Here is a 7,024-nt window from a genome sequence, read left to right as displayed (position 1 = left end):
TATTGTGCTCGACAGGGGTCTTTTTCTTTTACGTATGGGTAACCAGTTGTCCCAGCACCATTATTGAAGAGATGATTTTTCCCCATTGTTCAATGAAACTCAAAGTCTAGGTACACTTGTCAAAAATCAGTTGACCACAAATGTATAGGTCCATTTCTGAACATTCAGTTCTATTCTATTGGTCTATGTGTCTACATGTATGTTAGCATCACTCCCGTTTGTCTCTTTTGAAGGGAGTTTTGAAGTAGAGACAGGTGTGTTCTCCAACTTTGTTTTCCTTTTTCAATATTGTTTTGGCTATTCAAAATCCTCTATAATTCCATATTAATTTGTGGGATTAGCTCTTCCTTTTGTGCAAAAACGTCATTGGAATTTTAATAAAGAAAACGTTGAATCTGTAAATTGCTTTAGGTAGAGTTGGCATCTTAACAATATTACGTCCTCTAGTCCATAAACATAAGAGGTCTTTCCATTTATTTGTCTTCTTTAATTTCTTTCAGTGATGTTTTGTAGTTTCCACTGGACAAGTCTTCCACCTACTTGATTAAATTGATTGCTAGGTATTTTATTATTCTGGATGATATTGTAAAAAAAATTGTCTTATTCCCTCTTTGACTTGCTAATTGCTGCTGTATGAAAACACAACTTATTTTTGCGTGTTTATATCAAACTTTGAAACTTTGCTGAATGCATTTATTAGCTTTAGTAGCTTTCTTGTGGATTCTTAGGCATTTTATATGTTTATGTATAGAGTATCATGTTATCTGCAGATAGAGTTTTACTTTTTCCTTTCCAATGTGGATGTCTTCTTTTTTCTTCCTGCCTAATTTCTGTAAACTAGAATTTCTAATACAATGTTGAATAGCAGTGGTAAAAGTGGACACTATTGTCTTGTTCCTAATATTTATGGGAAAGCTTTCAGTCTTTCACCACTTAATGTAATGTCAGCTGTGGGTTTCTCATAAATGTCCTTTATACTGTTGAAGAAGTTTTCTTGTATTCTTATTTTGATGAGAATTGTAACCATGAAAGGATATTGGATTGTATATTTTATTCAATTTGTTAATGTCTGTCTTTTGAAATGAAGACTTTGCATTTAATATAATCCATTGGCATTTAATGTAACCAAATGTAAAAAAGGAAGAACTACTTGATAAAGAAGGATTTCCTTCTAACATTTTCATATTTGTTTTCTTTATGCCTTGTCCCATTTTATCGCTCATTTCCTCCATTGCTGTCTTCCTTTGTATTTGGTTGGTTTTTTTTCTAGTAAACCATTTTGATTCCCTTCTCAATTTTCTTTATATATTATATATATTAAAAATATATATATATATGTATATATAAATATATATGTGCTTATAATGGAGATTACAATAACATCCCAAATTTATAATAATTTTGTTATAATTAATGCCAACTTAACTTTAGTAGAATACAAAAACTCTGCTCCTATACAGCTCTTTCCCTTTTCACTTGTGTTGTCACAAATTACAATTGTATAAATTGTGTGCCCAATAGCAGATTTTTAATTGTTTTATGCATATGTCTAAATAATGTAGAAAATAAAAAGTAGCATTACAACCAAAAATGCAATCATATTGCTTTTGTATTTGCCCACATAGTTACCTTTCCTAGAGATCTTTGTTGCTCATATGGTTTCAAGTTATTGTCTAGTGTCCTTTCATTTTACTCCCTTTGGTATTTCTTGTAAGGAAAGCCTACTGATAATAAATTTCCTCAGCGCTTGTTTTTCTGTATCTTAATTTGTTCTTCACTTTTGAAGGATAGTCTTCCCAGATACAGAATTCTTGGTTGATGGGAGTTTTTTTCTTCATATTTTACATGTGTCATCCCACTGCATCTATTCTCATTTCTGATGAGAAATCAGCTGTTAATATAATTGAGGATCCCTTGTATGTGATGAGTCACTTCTCTCCTGCTGTTTTCAAGATTCTCTCATTTCCCTTAGCTTTCAACAATTGTGTAATGTGTCTCAATGTGAATTTCTTTCCACTTATCCCACTTGGAGTTTGTTGAGATTCTTGATTTTGTAAATTCATCTCTCCTCCTGTTTGGTAAAATTTCAGCCATTATTTTTTCAAATATTCTTTCTGCCCTTTGTGTAGCTCTTGTCCCTTTTTGGGAATCCAGTAATGCATATGTTGATTTTTTTTAAGTGATATCTCACACGTTCCTTGGGCACAGCTTGGTTTTCTTCATTCTTTTTTCTTTGTATTACACAGATTACATAATTTCAATTGTTCTAGCTTCAATTTTTCTGATTCTTTCTTCTCTCTTTTCAAATCTAATGTTTAAATGCTCCAGTGAACTTTTCATTTCAGTTATTGTACTTTAGCTCCAGAATTTCTATTATTTCTATTTAGTTCTTTTTAATCATTTTTATCTGGTTTCCCTTAGCTCTTTGTCCATAGTTTCTATTAGCTTCTTGAACATATTTAAGACAGATTACTTAAATCTTTGTCTAGTAACTTGGATGTTTACACTTTTTCAGGGATGATTTATATCCATTTATTTTGTTCCTTTCAATGAGCTACATTTTCTAATTTCTTTGTATGTGTGATTTCTTATTGAAAATTGGATGTTTAAATATTATAGTGTGGTTAGTCTGGAAATCAGGTTATTTCCCTTTCCCCAAGGCCTGGTGTTTTTGTTTTGAAGGCTGTAGTTATCCATTTGTGTGACGACTTTATCAAACTATATTTTTTTCAAATACTGTATTCCTAGTCCTGTGTGAGCACTAAAGACTATTCCTTTAGCTTGCTTTCAGCTGGTGTTTTGACAGATTTCTTTGACTTTTAACAGCTAAAACACAAAGCAAAACAAAACATACCTCTACTAATCTTTGAAGATTGCGCGGAGGCACTCCTTCAACCCTTAGCCAATCTGTTTATAGCTCTGCTTTAGCCTTCGTTTTGTGCCTGCAATGATTTTTTAGATCAGTCATTGGTAAAAGGTTAGGGTTTTCCCAGAACTTTTCTGTGCATGAGTCTTTGCCTGAGCATGCATGTTGCTTTCTAAATTTCATGCTATATATACAGGTGCTTTAGAATACCCTAATTTCACACACACACATACACACACACACACACACACACACACACACTTCAGTTTTCTCTCCCAAGATTTAGGTGGTCTCTTGTATGTTTCAACTGTAATCTTTTGCTCAAGAGGCTGTGACTTGTTTGTTTGTCTTACAATGTTTTAAAGAAATGTCCATTACTTCTCCACCCTGATAGACTTCTGAATTAGGTGAAACAGAGACAAGCACCTTGTATCAGTCCTTCAGGGGGTTCACAGAAAGGGAAGAAGAGACAAACACAATCATTTCAAATAATGTCTGGAGTCAGGGACCATGGTTCCATTCCAGAAATACAGTCTGCCTTCTTCAAGATTGTCATCAACTGTAAGGGGGATGTGGCAAGGCTAAATAAAAATGCCAAAAGATTCTACACCATTCTAAACTTGTGTTTTCCTTGATTCAGCATTCTCTTAGTTGCTATAAACTTTTTGGCCATTTTGAAGAGTTCTTAAGAAGTTCATTCTAACTATTTCTGCTCATTTTCTCATATTTCTATGGAGGGGTCAGTGCTGCCTACTCTGCCATTTTGTTGACCCACACAGACAAGAGGTTTTTTTATTTATTTATCTATTTTTTTTATTGGAGTTCTTCTACAAAGAATCCACTGAAGCATCTATTTAAAGAAAAAGCCAGTATCTGGGTACCTGGAAAAGGTGTTAGATATATTAGATAATAGCTATCTTAGGCAAAAGGGATCTTCCTATCAGAAATTTCCTTCCTTCCCCAGCCCTAACTCAAGAGAAAGAAGGGAGGATGGAGAAATACTCCCTTTCTCCATGCCGAGTCCCAAGCCTAGATTAGGATTGAGATCTAGGGCCAGAGTGAGGGTCAGATCCAATTAGATGGGAGAGTAAAGTTTTTATTTAATTCAGAATGAACTTTCAATACCTGAAAGTAAACAAGAAAGTTACAGGCTGTGGACAAAATCTCATCCCAGGGCAGTGAAGGGATCTTCAACTGGATTAATTAAAAATAGTATTGTTTCCTACTTTGCATGTTCACAAACTAAGTCCATTCAATACATGGCTGACACACATCAACAGAAGATTAGTGGAGGAAAATGGGGGGCAAGAGAAAGCAGGAAGTCAGATTTGAATATATTTAACCCACTGCTCCTTCTTATAAGTCAGAAAAAAAAATAGGGCAAGAATTAAATTAAACTTTTAACATGACATACAAGTGCATTATAAAACTTAGGATCTAAATGTATTCTCATTGCACTGACTTCCTTGCTGTGTTAAACAAGATATGTGGGGGGTGGGTGAGCATGAGCCTATAACATCCCAGGATTCCGTCCAGAGAGAGCCCTTCCTCACTTTCAGGCCTATGAAATGGCCAAGGCAGAAAATCCAGAAAGCCTGCTGCTGGGATCCTGCAGAGGGTGTGCCTCAGCACCAGCTGTGTGGAAAACCATGTGTTCCTCGATGGTTTCTTTAAACTTGGTGCCAGGGAAGCTTCAGCAAGTTGAAAGTCTGAGCTGTGATGAGTATGTGAGACATTCCAATTCCAGTGTTCCCCACAAAATTAAAAAAAGGAGAAATGAGGAAAGGAAGGCTGAAGTTCATGGGAGTAAAATAGAGTTTGAACCAACTGAGCATTCATAACCCTACCAATCCCATCTGGAAATGGGGGAAATAAATAGCCACTCTTGTCTTCATGTCTCAGAACTCCAGCCCAGGGGGCAGCAAGGATAGTTGACAGTGTTTGCTCATCTTTTACCCAAGTGGATCCTATTTAACCTGGTTACTCCTTGCCATGCACTTTGGTTCATGTCTTTCTGGTAATAAAGTTGAAATAATTTATTTTCTTGGCTGCTCCATAAAATGTTCTATGAATTCATTCTAAAGGAGAAAAGGAAGAAGGAGGAATAAATGTGGCATTGGCTTTTCAATTGTGGTTTTCATTTCCATAAACCTTAGATCACAAGAATGCATGAGATATTTACACAAATCTTTCCACAATTCCTGTGGCCTTTGGGGGCATAGCATTTGCATGACTTCACCACCATGGCTGGCGTGTGCTTTCTCAGCAGCTTTGCTTGCAATAGGGAGCAGTCCCTACTAGGCTTGTAGCTCTGTGTGTGTGTGTGTAGGATTTGTCCATATGTGTGCAGAGGAAGAGAGAGAGAGAAGAGAAGAGAAAAAGAGAAATTGTCGTTTCTTTTTTCTTGTTTTTTTCTGTAGCAAATACAGCTTTGCAAAGGGATTCCAATTTTTCTACATCACAATTTGGTGAGTTTCCATTTTGTAACTGTACACTTCTAGATAATTTCTGTGGGAATGGCAAAGTGAGAGGACCCTAACTGTGGAGGCTGAGGTCTCAGTTTTGCAGCAAGGAGGTGTGAGGGCTGATCTGGCCCAGACAAGAAGAATGTAGCAGATTTAACTGTGAGGAAAGTGGAACCCAGATTCCACTTTTCTGTGAGTCAGATTTCTGTGGCTGCAACAAGTTCTCCAAAAGCTAGGGGACTTAACAACTGGGGGTGTCCTCGGGCTAAGCAAGACCTTGGCATCAACTCGGGGAGCCCACACACAAGCACGGAATGCACAGTAGGTCCTGGGACAGAGCAATGCCTAGGCCATGTATAGCTGTTTCTCATGTAGACAGCCCCCCCCAAAAAAGACTTCAAGGGCCAGCTGTGTGCATCAAGTTAGAGAAGTAATGTGCAAGTCACTACACCAAGCCACCCAGCATCCTGGTGGAATACAAATGAATCATCAATTCACCAGACACTACACCAATCATCTTCTTTCTTATTTCTCTGATTTTATATTATTGCATACTAAGAATGCTGACATCACACCATCAGTATAAATGGTAGAAGATCCAAGAGGATGGTATGGAGGTTGGGAAAACACAGACCTTATGCAGCAGGAGACACTTGCCATTTTAGCCCTCCTTCTACATCATCCTCATACCACTTGGTCTCTTGCTTTGGAAGAAAAAGCACAAAGTTCAGCTAAGTAGACCTGCATCTAAATCCTGTCCACACCATTCCCTAGCTATGAAATTTTGGCCATATTCTCTAGCTTCTCTCTGTCTTTCTCTCTGTGACTCAGTAGTCTTTTTATAAAGTAGAGAAAATGGTCTAAAAATGTTGTGAAGATGAAATACAGTGCTTCATGCAATGTACCAGTGCAATGCCCAGGGCTCAGTAAACTCAGGAATTTCAAAAAGGCACCAGTTGAGCCTGAGAACTGTCCTCTAATGCAGGTTTATAATTCTTTTGATTCCCCTGACACCTGCATTGGACAGAAGCAAAAATCTCTGCCCTCATGTGAAACAGGACTGTGTTCGAAGTAGGGAAACACAAGGCATCCAATGGGATTTGTCCAGTGATTCACAGTCAGCATGTGGGGGTTTGTTGGCCATAGGAATGAGGCATGGATGCCCCAAATGAGGGCCCACAGTATCTGTGAGAGTGTGGTCCCTGCAAGAGCAGATGCATGCTCTGATTCCAAGCAGGAATGTGTGTGCACAGCCAGCTCCATGGATGTATGTCCATGCATGCACTGCCACAAGGTCTTTCCCAATGTCTATTCTTTATGAGGTTTCCAGGGAAATTTCGTGTACTTTCATGAAGATTTAACAAGAAGCAACATAGTTTTTACTATACGCAAATTAAATAGCCTGATCAAAAGTTTCAATACATTTTGATATTTTAATGTGACATTAGGGCTCTGTTACATCCTGGAGAGCTTGAGTCTAAGTCAAGGGCCCTGTGCTCCAAGTTCCTCAGGAGCCGGCAGCTCACAGTGCTCTCCTGGGGTTGGTCTTATCTTCTCTCACTGAACAGAGGCAGCTCATCTATCTCCTTAAATGAATATGAAGATGGCTGGCTGGGCTGTGATACAAGGCATTGTCAGCATTTTTATTCTATATCATTTAGCACCTAGAGAACAAAGCTACTAGATTTTAAGT

The sequence above is a fragment of the Canis lupus genome, chromosome 29 (genome assembly GCF_003254725.2).
Source record: "Canis lupus dingo isolate Sandy chromosome 29, ASM325472v2, whole genome shotgun sequence".
Taxonomy (NCBI): Eukaryota; Metazoa; Chordata; class Mammalia; order Carnivora; family Canidae; genus Canis; species Canis lupus.
Note: the sequence above shows the minus strand (reverse complement) of the source record.